The 14,340-nt window shown below is 40.5% G+C and overlaps 1 protein-coding gene across 3 annotated transcripts in view; it reads left to right on the top strand.

Annotated features, from left to right (window-relative positions):
- skor2 (SKI family transcriptional corepressor 2) overlaps positions 1-14,340 on the top strand; it is a 102,750-nt gene that overhangs the window by 20,145 nt on the left and 68,265 nt on the right. For 2 of the 3 annotated variants that reach the window (XM_054757685.1, XM_054757684.1), the window contains exon 2: positions 9,321-9,522. The gene's annotated coding sequence lies outside the window, so the exon portion shown is untranslated. Of the gene's footprint in view, positions 1-9,320; positions 9,523-14,340 lie in introns of those variants that run through there. The other variant, XM_054757688.1, reaches the window with a different exon arrangement.

Below are 14,340 nucleotides of genomic sequence, written 5' to 3' on the forward strand. Positions count from 1 at the left end.
CACGCCATTTGTACTCTTTTACCAGACAATGGACGCAAACCGAGGCTGGCATGGTACTCGATACTTTCTTTGGCCCCACGGCGGGATGTTTAGCTGTTGCACTCAATAAAAAATACAAGAAGAGTGAGTCAGCAACACATAAGGTGCTCTGTTTGGGCACTTGATTTTTTAGACAACACAGCACAGGGTAAACGGACTAGTATGTCACGTGCCATACTGTACAAAAAACGTGGCAAAATATTGTCTAAAAGTTTTCAAGAAAACTAAGGCACTTGGACTGAGGTTTGACAGTATTATGTATGTATTGTTTTGAAACCCAGAGAATACGTGGGCTTTGGGGGCTAATTCTGCTCCAACAAAAGGGAATAAGGGAATAACTGTGTTAGTATCATTGTATTATTTTGTTGATATGAAAATGTTCAAAAGTAAAAATGATTGGTATCGGCATGACTGGCCCTGTATATACTTGGTGTCAGATCGATACCAAAATTAGCAGTATGGCCCACACCGACCCTCTTCATCACTTATTCTGTTACCTACCCTGTTTTCTCTTACCTTCCGTCCTTTTTTTTTTTTTTATTCCTTTCATTATTCCCTTGTTGCCTCAGGCTAGTCCACTGGTCTGATGGCTCCCAGCAGGAGGGACGACTTAGGATGCATGTATACTGGGAACATGCACAGTGCTAAATAATAGACTGTTTTAGTGTGCTCATTGTAGTGGTTGTACATACTGTACAAGCAAATCCGCTCTGTTTTGTTTTATTATTATTATTATTATTATTATTATACTGATTATACTCCCTCAAGGGGAAACTAAGAGTTTTATGTTGCAAGGTTTAATCGAGGCAACTGGACTTCTTTTGTAGTTGAAATGAGCATGTTGTTGAGTTACATATATTTTTACATATATTCAGTTACTTTAAATAAGTCAGAAGTTATATATTTTTAAGCTATTTTGATGCTTAGTTCAGATTATAATATTTTTTATCAGATTCTTTTGTGACTAAAACTACACTTTTTGAAGTAACAGTGGTTTTCTTGCTACAGAAAAGGGCTAAATGAAGATAGCATAACTACAGTATACAGCATGTGCGTGCACGGCCTTTGAAATTTGTGCAGCTGTACGTACAACACATTTGCCGCAGAGTACGCCGCAGTTCTTGTCACTTAAGCTCGGCGAGCATCGCTCGCAGTAAATGACTCATATAAAGTGATTGTGTACGCACAAAGACTAGTTTGTGTGTTTATCTCATTTCTTGAGCTTTGCTTGCACTGCATTGCAAAGTAATAAAGAAGAGCGTCGTTTTCACACAGAGCTAGTAATTACGGGAGCGCTGTGATGAGAAGGTTTTCTCCTGATAGACTAGATTGGCCATTCATTACCAGCGCTATGCACACACACACACACACACACACACACACGCACGCACGCACGCACTCACAGAAGCTGAAGAGAGACAATAGAGGGCAGGCTGATTCAATCTGGGCTTGTACTTACAGAAAACATGAGATAATCAAGTCGAGTGTTACACCACACCGTGCAGGGTTAGGAGTGTGTGAGTGTGTGTGCACGCCTTAATACAGTGCATGTGTATCACCCTTTCAGTCCTTCTGCATGTAAAGTCATTTAGTGTTGTGTATTTCACACTCTAGTGTGAGAAAAATTTAAAAGTGGAAAAAATATTTTATTATGTATATATATATATATTTTAATGTATTATTTATTGTCACTTTTTCTGTTACCGTCTTCCTCTCAGCAGTATGTGGGCCGCTTTCAGCTTCTCAATTGATATGTGCTTGATTCCCGCCACCCCCTCTGGCACCCGCTGGGGAGCCTTTTTAGATTTTACGCTTGGATATATCTGTTTAACTCCGCATTTACCCCTGTGACAACACAATACACACACACACACACACACACACTGATGTGAGGGGATGCAGCCCCACAGTCTCCAGGGAATTGGACAATGCAATAAAAGACAAAAGGCCGGTGTGTAAAAGGAGAGATGCTTGAGAATTTTTTTCAGAGGCAAATCAAGTATACTTGTTTTATGGCTTTTTGTGTTCCGTCCTGTGTATTTGAGTCACTTTGCATTGAATGGGGGGTGCACTGACTGACAGCATCTGCATAGGCCTACTGATAAATTGATGAATTTTAATGCACATGCTGCTTTAACAGTTTTTTCCAACATTGTGGCATACGTTTGGACAGCCACGTTAAAAATGATTCAAGTCAATAAAGGGCCATGAGGACAAGAGGAGTATATGTCAGTAATATTCATGAGCCCTGCAAGAAAAATCACCACTATACGCTCATAAACTATGCCAGTCTTCATTATGTCAGTTTTATAGTTAACAGTAGCTTGACTGAATGGAAGAAATGTATATATGAACTAAGAATTAGGGATGTCAGTATGCTTTGAATCCTACGCCATGCGCGGGGCTGGCTGTACCAGGCATTTTCATACTTGTGTGTTTTGGGGGTTCGGGGACCCCCAAAACGGGGGAATCATATTGTAGCATTATTCTTTCTGTGAACGCCAACTGCACTAAAGAAGAGGTTGTTTAATGCCACCTTAACACTTGCACGGATTTTGCCTTGTCTCGCAATTTGTCGTGGCAATGTGTGACGACTAGTTTGCGCAATGATGATTGTGTTCTGTTTACGCATGAGGCAGGAAATTTGGGAAAATGGTGCGCATGGGCACGAAATGCCACGCTCCCGCACTACTTGTTTCGTGCCTCTCAATATCGCGGTTCGATTATCGCTCCCTCTTCATTTTGCGGCATTTCAGGAATAATTAAATTTAATTAACTATTATGTTTTTGCCACGTTTATCTGTTTGTGTTCAAAATAACTTGAAAAGTTCTAAATGGATTTGGATGAAATTTTTAGGAATTGTCGGAAATGGGATATGGAAGAAGTGATTTAAATTTAGGGGGTGATCTGGATCACCGTCTGGATCTAGGAATTGTTTAAAGGATTCTTTAACATTGCAAGATAGGACTGTTTTCAGCATTTGCAACTCAACAAAAAATGGTCAGAGCATTTGGAAAAAAAATATACAGGACAAGTTGCCAACAGGTTCCACAAAATATCAAAGACTGATCCCGACAGTGGAATCATTCGGGATACTATGATCCAGGATATAAAAAAATAGGGGACCTTTATAATTTTCATCATAGGAAGACAACAAATGAAGCTATAAACATGCAACAAAGACCATTATATACTGTATAATCAAGATACTGCGGAATGTGGAGTGTGCCAACGGATTTGTTGTATCTTCAAAAGGGATGGAGCTACAGCCAGAAGAAAACTGCCATTATGGAAAATGCGATTTTTGCGAACTAATATTGATATCATTATGAATACAATTGCTAATGTTATGTTTTCATGGTCAAGGAATCTATATATGTAGTTAAAATAAATGTAGGACTAAGATTTATGGTGTAATTCACAAAATGGGGGAACTGTGGCGCTTGGCAGTCTGCGCTGTCCAAGTGCTATTCTAGTTATTTAATAAATGATGGCTGTTTCGTGGTAGACTAGGGTCTATTAGTCAAAACATATTGAAATACAAGTGATGTGTAGTATTCTGGTCACTAGGGGGCAGTAATGACACAAAACATTGAGACATTGAGACATTACATTACATTACCGTACCTCAACATTGCATGAAGTCAGCCATGGCATGTCCAACATGATAGAGTGAAGAAAAGTTATCCTCCCATCCTGTGTGGAAGTGGTAAGTGCGCCACGGCAATCTCTTTTTATTTTAGAGGAAAGTTTAAATATTTAGAAAATTAAAAACAAAATGGGAAAAAAGAGCGAAATTGATACTAATAACAGGCTTTTTCACCTACTGTATATCACAAAACTGAGATGCAGCTTTTTTTCTAAAAATATATATAGCTTCTTCGCATATATATCAAAGTGGCCCTTGCATCCTTTCATTTTTTACTATGTGGCCCTTGCTGGAAAAGGTTTGGACACCCCTGCTGTAGAGTCTATGTATTTTTTTTTTGGTAGAAGGGTACAACAGTCTCACGCAAAGTGCTAAACAGTGTGTCATCCCTAATTGATCTATAATGTCTTTTATTCTCCTCGAGCAGGCGTGACCGAGAGAACACATTTATTGATCCACACCCTTCATCGACCTCGTCCTCACTCTCTCTGCTCCCCACTCCCCTCTCTTGAACCCTGTACCGTGGACGACTAAAGGTCCGAGGTCAAGGTTGGGGTGGGTCAGCCGGGTGACAGTGAAGTGTCGCACGAGACGTCCGCCTCTTTTTCTCAGTTTAAGCAGGTGGAAAGAATGTGATTGTAACGTTAGATTGATTGGTGGAGCACGACAGCAGTATTTGTGTGTGTGGGTGTTGTCACAGCAACAACAATGCATTTCAATAGGTCTAATGGGATAGCTGTCAATATCACTGATCCAAGCCAAGGCACGTCATAGAATGCCCTTTGGCAAACCGCGTGCATGTGTAGCATGTGTGCATGTCAGCTTGTGTGTACGGACATACCGTTGTGTGTGTGCATGCGTTTGTGTAGTAATTGGCACACACTCAGAAGGTCGAACACGTCAGACTAAGGGGGAATTAAACAAACTTGTAATGATTGATTATTCAGTGACCTCCAATGATATTCACTCGCCTGTTGTCCAACCGTGCATTCCATTCCTTTAATATTTAGTTTTGAAGAGATGCACCTGTGTTTCAGGTGCCTGATATTGTTAATGGATCAGGTTTTAGTGATTCATGTAAAGCAGGGGTCCGCAGCTGTTTTGTTATTGGCCCATGCACATTGTAAAAATATACTTTTACAAGAAAAAAAACAACAAAAAAATGGAAAAATCAGCAGTAAGATTAAAGTCAAAATTTCAGGGAAAAAAAGTTGAAATCTAACAAGAAAAGTCTTAATTTTATGAGAATAATGTCGTAATATCATGAAGAAAAATAACATCATTTTAGTATCGTAAAGTTGAAATATTTAATAAAAATATGTTTTTTTTTTCAAGTTGTATTATTATGAGAAACAAATAAAACAAAATGAATTTGTCATTTTTGGAAAATGAAGATGCAGGAAAAGTTATAATGTCCTGAGAATAAAGAAAAAAAAGACATAATTACGAGAAGAAAATTCACATGAAGGAAGTTCAAAAAGTTGGAAAAAGAAACAACAGCAAAAATGGAAAAAACAGCTATAATTTCATAAGAATAGAGTCAAAACATAAAGAAAAAGGTCACATTTTAATGAGGAAAAAAGTTGCAATTTTACGAGAATAAGATTGTAATATTATGGGGAAAAATAATGTCATTTTAGTAGCTTAGGGTTGAAGCATTAAAGAAAAAATTGTGATGTTATGAGAAACAAACAATTATAATTATTAATGTCATTATTTTGAAAATTAGGTTGGGTTAAAAGTTAAAATATTGTGGGAATAAAGTCCAAATATTAAGGGAATAATATTATCCATCCATTTTCTATGCTGTGGGGGTATGCTGGAGCCTATCCAAGCTGACTTTGGGCGATAGGCGGGGTATGCCCTGCACTGGTCGCCAGCCACATATAGACAAACAACCATTCACACTTACATGCATACCTATGGACAATTTAGAGTCGCCAATGAACATAACATGTATGTTTTTGGAATGTGGGAGGAAACCAGAGTACCAGGAGAAAACCCACACACGCACCCTGATTTTCTCCATCTGACTGTGTGGCCAACATGCTAACCACTGGGCCATTCTGCAGCCGGAATAATATTACGAAAATAAAATTTATGAAGAGACCTTAACACATTTTCCGGACTATACGTCGCTCCCGAGCATAAGTCACACCAGCCAAAAATGCACAGTGAAGAAGAAAAAAACATATATAAGTCGCACTGGACTATAAGCAGGCTAAACAGGCATTTGTTTATGTAACGTGAACAGGTGGCACGTTAACGTAACATATTAACAGTTATTCAGGTAACTACAAGTATAGCCTCAACAACATAACATAACTAGTTTACTTGCAGTTTGTAAACTGCAGGATATGATTTTGTTTTGGGGGGCATTTGTGTTCCGTCTCTCTCAGTTGTCCTTGTAAGTGGATGTTTACATTGTACATTTTCAGTGGTACAGGAGTGATAGAAGTAGCAGATACCGGCACACGAGCCTAGAGCGCCCTGTGAGCTGTGAGTGAGAAAAAAAAACATTTGAGTCTCTCTGGAGTATAAGTCGCAGGATCAGCCAAACCATGAAAAAAAATGTTACTTATAGTCCGGAAAATATAGAAAAGAGTATTTGGGGAAAAAAGATGCAGGTTTTTTCTTGAAATATATATAACATTTTAACATATCTACATGCGTTGCTTTACACAATATCAAAGCGGCCCTAGCATCCTTTCATGTTGCACTACGTGGCCCTCGCTGGAAAAAGTTTCGACACCCCTCACGTAATGTTTAAGTCCAGTTCCTAATGACATGTGTCGCACAGTCATGGAAGCGTTCATATTCCCACTCATCCTATCAGGCCTGGATCACACTGGACGTGTAAAAAGACAACTGCTCAGTGTGAGTGTGGACGTGCTGGTATGCAGTGTTTGGGCATGTCTTGGCTCAGTTGTGTCTTGTAAAATAAGGCATTATTGAGCTCATCTGGAGCGTCCCAGCGGTGCATCTCCTCAAACGGCACACTTAGACGCTCGCACAAATCCCTCAGGTGATTATCAGATCTCCTCAGATCCTTTCCAAGCCACCCGGTGAAGTGGATTTCAGTTTGCTTTTTATTTACTTGGAGGGCCCCAAGACACACTATATAGACTGGAACACAATAAACACACAATAGGAGTGCTCCTGCTCAGAAATATACATGATCTTAACCCAGGGGTGTCCAAACCTTTTGCAGCGAGGGCCACATAGTGTAAACGTATGCAAGGGCCACTTTGATACTTTGTAACGCAACACGGTATTTGAAAAAGCCTGTTATTAGTATCAAGTTCGCTCTTTGCTATTTTTCCCCACTTTTGTTTCACCTTTCTTTTGAAATATTCTTTGTAAATTTTCTTCTCGTAATATTATGACTTTATTCCCCCTATCTTTCTTTTGGTTGGTTCCATGTTTATACAGTACAGCCATAGGACACAATATTCCGTGTGCCTTGAAAAAATCAGTCAAAGTCGTCTAAAATGGCCGCTACTGAAAGGGTTGAAATGTGAAAAATGGCTGGGATTGAATTTGTTAATTGCTGAAAAAACGTCATTATAGCGAGGGAGAGGCAATCGAACCGCGATATTGCGAGCGACGACTGTATACTGTAAATTTGTACGTTTTCTTGCTCACCTACTGACCTACTGACTGATGCCATAGCGCCACTTTTCCATTGGAAAAGCAGGTGCTATTCCTGCTACCTGGTCACCGCATGGCTGAAATAAACACGCATGTTGACGTTGAACCGGGATCATTTAGCGTTGGTACCTCCATGATGGTGTTCTCTGAATGCTGCTTGATCTAAACGAAGCCTCACAGAGTCCCCCCAGAGCGGCAGGTGCCGAGATATTATTGGATTTAAGCAGATAGACGCTTTCCTCAGTGGATGTGTGTGTGTGTGTGCGTGTGTGTGTGTGTGTGTGTGTGTGTCTTTAGGGATATTATGGAGATCAGAGGCAGGCTGGGAGCCACAGAGGCTATTAGCTTATCTGTATTGTATTGAGATGAGGGTATGTACACATCTGCTGATGACACCAGAGAATTGAGGTCCCTGCGTGTGTGTGTGTGTGTGTGTGTGTTTCCATTTCTTGCTCGTAAACCATCATGTATGTAAATGCTTGTCTCAGGTATATTATCTTAATTTGACATGTAACAGACCAAGACTGAGCTGTGGTAAAACAACAGCACATCGACGAATAATAGTTGCTTTTATCCCTCCCGCTTGCTGTATTTGAGGTATCACAGATTATTGACGGCAATGGCAGCGCATTGAAATATGTGCATTGTGAAATGAACAGCAAATATGCGAGCCACTTTACACTCTTGTATTTTATCATATCAGCGTATCGGCGCACATGCAGGATTTAGCAATCAAATTGTCTTCTGACATTCCATTAGGTTTTCTCCCTTGATCTAGAAATAGGCTGTGCTCGGTAAAGTGGCTTATTGGAAAGTCGGCTCCTAGTGCATTTTTCCCCCCTCCCAATTACAGTATCTCTTGATCAGCATGTTTTTTTATATTGCATCGGAATGAGCTTCTTTGCATTGCATGGCTATTCCTCACGACCCAGTAGATCTGATTCACTTGATGTACCCAGGTGGTGTCTCATGTCACATCAACTACACAAAATACCTTTAAAGTGAGACAGAAGTTGATGGAAAAAAATGGGGATGGCGTTGATCCGATCCGGTATCGGTATCGGGTTCTGATTTCACAGATTTCCGACCCTGATATCGGAATAGTATTGATATCGGCAGGTATCCCAAATCAATCATCAGAATCTGTTTGAAAGTGAAAAAATGTGGAAGGAATAAAGCAAAAAGCCTGTCTTCTTTTTCTGCTGATGCTCCCAGCTTTTAACCTGCCTTGATGGATGAAGTTACTGCATTTCACACCGTACAGATTCCTACTTAAAAGTCTCAAGAGTGCTAAATTATTTATTGATGTCTGTTCTCATCTGCATCTGCCCAAGACTGGTGCTAGAGGTATGTGTGTGTGAGGGTGTAGGAGAAGGGTTTAAGTTGATGGGGGAGGTGTTTGGCACCCGTGTAGCGCCTAAAGGAACTTGTTATTCACGTGCACTTGGTCGCCTGCGTATCTTCTGTAATGGAGCTCAGCAGGCGGTCGGAGATAGTCCGTATCGCACAAGCGCACCAGTATACCTTCTCACAAGGCAAAGTTCTTATTAACTTGAACATACGGTTTACAATTTACAGTCAAAGGCAAAGTCTCAGAGTGCATCTAGTCGTGAGTGCTTCAGTTGTATGAGCTCTTTGTTGGGGTCAACTGATGCACAAACGTCTTATTTCATCCCGTTCACATCATTTGCTTTATATGCAAGAGAAACTGCTGTAAAATAATTGCTGCTCTTCAGCTGGTGCTGCTGCTGTCAAAACCCCCCGTCAAAAACTCTGGCTTTTCCTCTCTATGGAAGGACGACAGTGACAAGCACCTTCCAGCTCACGCCTGCAATCGATCAGGAAATTCCGTGATTTTTGCTTAAGAAAATAAATATAAAAATGTTTGGAATCATACAGAAAACACATGACTAATGCCGTTCGATGGGCAAATAATATTTATTTAACTTAATCATTATTCACTTTTTTATTTTTCATCAGGTGAGGCTTCCCTGACCGGACGTCACTGATGGATATGAACCGCCCGGACGGTGTTGCCTGCTCACGGCGGTCACGTCTTCACCCTCCAGGTTGTTGCTTCAGTGAATCATCACTGGGATTGAAACATCACCGCGACCTTGGCGGTTGAATCATTGGATGGGGCGGCCCCCACCCCCGGTTGGATGAAGTTCGAGGAAAAGTAGTGAGTTCATTTACTTTGTGTTGTGAAGACTGAACAAGGTGTGTCTGTTTGTGTGTGTGTGTGTGTGATGGGAGCTTTGGCTCTGACCCATGTTTCTCCCACTGCTGTTTATTGAGGGCCTTTTTCAGGGCCCAGGTATTGATTTCTGGCTGGATGAGATGGGATAGTCCTGGAAGGACTCGGTGACAAATGGATAAAGAGGAATGAGTGGAGGAGTGTAGCTGATTGAATTATCTACAAATGTTAACTTTGCCTTGACCCCCCCCAATAATAATGAGAAATGCTCGTTATTGGCTTTCTTACCAAATATACCGATGCTGTCTCCTCACCTCATTTCCGATGCGGATATATGCAGCATATCTTCCCTCAAACTAATGTCGGGTCACTTCTCGTGTAATGAATGAACACGTTATGCTTCTTTTACTGTGATGCCACTGGATCCATTCCACAAATACGGTACAGTAGCTCCCCCGTTTGTTGTGCTTCATTGGTCCCAGACCCGACTGTGATAAGTGAATTTCTGCAAAGGAGGATTCAATATTAATATTTTTGCAATCAGAGAATAGAAAACCCTTTCTAAATACGGGTTTTAATATTATTAGAGCCCTGCAGACATGAAATAACACCCCAATTGTCACTTCTACACTCTTATTATTCTGCTATACAGACGGCCGCCACTAGCACAGCAAGCTAGCGAGCTAACTACTTAGCCTATCCAATTTACTTATTCTAAACTTAAGAAAGTGTTTCAAACAGAGGGGGAAAAAGGACAAAGAAGCCAAAAACTTAGCACTTCCACACAGAATTTTTTTTCATTCGATCTCAGCCATGGCATGTCAGCTCGGCTCTGCTGGCTCACCAGCCAGTCTCCATGCAGTGTGAAAGGTAATGTAATGTAACGTCATGTCTCATAACGTTACTAATGCCTAGTGACCACGATATTTTTTGACTAATAATATTCCATAGTCAACCATGAAACAATGATAATTTATTAATTACTGTACATATTTTTTTTAATATAGTAAGGGAGTAATATTCGAACCACAATATAGTGAGGCACAACTGTAATCCCTGTAATCCCTGGCCGCTTTGCAATTTCAATTTTGCGGCCTCACTCTATCACTTTTTAAAAAATGTTGTGGCAGCATACGGCCTATTAGTAAAACAAGAGACATATGTTAGCAAATTTTACAAATGCTTTGCCTAAATGAAGCATTTTCAAGCATAAAGATGTCTAAATGAACAAAATTACAAATATAAGTCATTCAGAAAATGCATTCAAAGACACCACACTGGTCACTAGGTGTCGGTAATATTACGCTGATAAGCCAGTAGCCACTGCAGGAAGTACTGTGCAGAAACCAGTAGTAAAAACAACGATGAACTCTCTCAATGCTAACATATGTGAGCCTATATTATGCCCTATTTATGCCTCTTATGTCTTATTTTCGCTTATTATGTTGACTATACAGTATTGAGTAATACTAGTGTAAAAGTGACTATAGGGGTGTTATTTCATGTCCCGAGGGCGCTAATAATGTTAAAAACTGTATTTAGAAACAGGCTTTCTATGCTCTAGCTATGAAAATATTCCATTTATAAATAAGAAATAATCCCATTTCGGGGAAATTCACTGATCACGATCGGATCTGGAACCAATTAACTGCGATAAACCACAGATTACTGTAAGCACTATTCAGGCAAAATAAGACAAATACTGCAATGTACGTCATAGAAAAAGTGCCATATTTAGTTTTAACATTTTGTCAGAATAGTCAATCAAGCACGATGACCAATAGTGAAACAAAATAACATGTTCTTCCACTATTAACAAGTAATACAGGTTATGCTTTGGAGTACACTCACTAAAAAGAGTCCAATTATAGAATTTGGAAAGCGCACATTTCTATGTGGCACAAACATCCATACAAGAACAAATGAAAGTGTGAAGTATAAAGCCGAACGCGATCAGCACGGAACACAGCACAGTTTGATGAGGTCATCAATCGCGCACCGAAATCCAGGCAATACCTTCAGCAGAAAAAACAATGTTGTTATGATCTGGTATGTCTTTTTATGCCAATATCTGCCGATTCCCTAATAATAATAATAATAATAATACTTGCATGCACACAGCTCTATCATATAATAGTTGCATGAAAGCCAGGTAATAAGCATCCTTTCCATTATTTCTACATTGTTTTTGGCTCCCTTTTGCCATTTTTAGATACACGGCGTCCGAGGCCCTTGTCCAACTTTCTGTGTTTCATTTCAACTGGGCACAAATTATAGTCTCTTCAAGCTCTCAATCACAAGCACCTATCGTCCGGGCTGGAGCCAAGTCTCTATCAAGGTTGTATAGTTGATTGTTGTCTGCTTAAGTGCCCGGTGAAAGTCACAAAGCACACAAACACACACACACACAAACATACAAACACATGCACCCTTTTCCCGGGCCCTCTGTCAACTTAACGGCTGCCGATCAATGGCAGGAGGTCAGCCTGGTGATAGAGAAGCATGGAGCTGACTTTGTGTGCGTGCGTGTGTGTGTGTGTACTTGAATGTGTCACTGCCAATGTGTGTGTGTCTGATAGAGAGCAGGGCTTAGGGCTGCCGAGCAATTGGACTGGGTGAAAAAAGTGTCCAAGATTCATTTTTTCTCATCTGGTTCTGAGGGGAGCGGAGGCGATGCCGGGTACGTTATTTTTCTTGGCTTTAGCCCTCACAGCTCTAAGTGGGTATTGATCAGGTGCCTTAATGCAAACCTGTCAAATTAATTTTGCAGGGAGAGACGGCTGTGACTGTTGCTAGATTGCTTCAGTGTGAACAGGAGGGGGCAGATGGATGGACAGAGTGAAGGAAACAAGGGGGAAAGGATCTTTTTGTAGTTGTTCTTTGCACTATGACACTGGAACCTATAAAGTTGCACACTTTGGAACACATTGTGGTCAAAATAGATTTTTAGTTTTTTCAAAATGAACAAATCAAAAGTTGACCAGCATTTTGAAATGAGTTCTTGTGTACGTCCATCAGCGCTTCTCCTGCAAAAGAAACGACATGAGCAAGTATAGCACACTTACACTTACACAGACAATGCAAAGTTGGATGCAAACATCCATGCACATTCTGGAGGTGTGCAACAGCGAGAAGTAGTCCTCAGCTGATGTTTTTAACTTCCCTTCACCCTTTTGCCTGTGTTTTATTTCCCATGTTTGACATGTTGGCTTATTATTCCCTTTCTGTAGTTAGTTAAACATAATTAGGCAATTACACACAGCCACGCTTGTGATTTAATCTCTTCATTATCGTGCGCTTCTGACCCAGATGTGTATGTGCATCTGCTGACACACACCTGTTCGTGTCTACTTGGTACGGAACGCACATTTTACATTTCAGACCAAAAGTGCAGGCAGTAATGTGTGCTCAAAGGACACTTCACATGCATAATCTAATGAACGCCGTAATAGAGTGAATGTACATTAACATCCGTCTAACAGTTAGATATCAGTCATATGTCCATTTTCAACATTGGGCGTCAATTATGTTGCCATGGCTACGCAAAATGTTACCAAAAATACATAGGGCTCGTCCCCCATCCAGTCCTATCCAGTTGTGGCACATATGTTGGGGTTGTTTGCACGGGCTGAAGAGGGATACCTAATCAAATGGGTTGTTTTTAAATGTGTTGGTCAATGACATTGCCACGGTCACACAGAATGTTACATAGGTAGTGTAGAAAGCACACTACCTGCAATGAAGACCTTTCCAGTGTTATAACGTGCTGCGCTTTCCTTGCAGGCCCATAAGGATCATTATAAAGGTAGCATTAGAAGATTATGCAGGGCCTCTCAAGCTATGTCATGTTTTGTTAAATTAACCAAATTAAATTGTGTGTAAATACTCTTTAAAATCATTCTGGACAAGACGAAGTGGCATTTGTCTTTCAACTCGTATAAATCAGCGGGACCGTGGTGTTTTACATTGTTTTACGGTGTTTCATTGCTGACTTAGATCACAGACTAATCTCTAACCTGCCCCTTTATCCCGTTAGTTAGTTAACTGTCCACCAGGGGATTTCCACACGGGAAAAAATTAAAAACAACCATAAGTAACTTTTACGACGAGGGATTTGAGGGATATAGTGGTCTTAGTGCAGGCGAATGCATCTGCATGTGATCTACTGCAATGTGCAACGTGTCTTTAGACTCAGTGTTTTTATGTTATTTTTTTTCTTGGAGCTGTAAGTTTTACGCAGACGGCTGTCACCCCTTCGCATCGACTCCCCTCTGCCTTTTTAGGTGCGCTTTATGATCCTTTCCAGCCACCTACACTGATATTTCTGTACTTCCGTTATGGATAACAAACATAGATACTGTTATCGTAACCGCAACCCAAACACACTGGGGTTCATTCACAGTGGCAAAGTCAAAACACTCAGTTTAGGCCTGCATGTTGCATGTTTTCAAATTCCCAGTGTTGGGCGAACCACAAGTACAAGTGCGGCAGACAGACTCACGCTATAGCACAACACATCAATATGATGCTGGGAGCTCCAGCAGGAACAAATCATTGTAATAACTTTCTCTCTGGAAAGCGATCACTGTGACAGAATGATAGTGCTAAGCATCCTGAATGATCTTTACTGTGGAGAATTAAAAATATCTCATAAAGGCGATGACATTTTAACTATGTTTTCAATTTGCGCTAATACTTGTGCAGACATGATTGCTGATAGCAGGAGTCTTACGTCTCTCTCTGTCTCTCTCGACTCTCATCATTCATCTGGCTCACCGTCTGGGCCCTGAGTACTTTCCCAAA

The sequence above is a fragment of the Dunckerocampus dactyliophorus genome, chromosome 17 (genome assembly GCF_027744805.1).
Source record: "Dunckerocampus dactyliophorus isolate RoL2022-P2 chromosome 17, RoL_Ddac_1.1, whole genome shotgun sequence".
Classification (NCBI taxonomy): Eukaryota; Metazoa; Chordata; class Actinopteri; order Syngnathiformes; family Syngnathidae; genus Dunckerocampus; species Dunckerocampus dactyliophorus.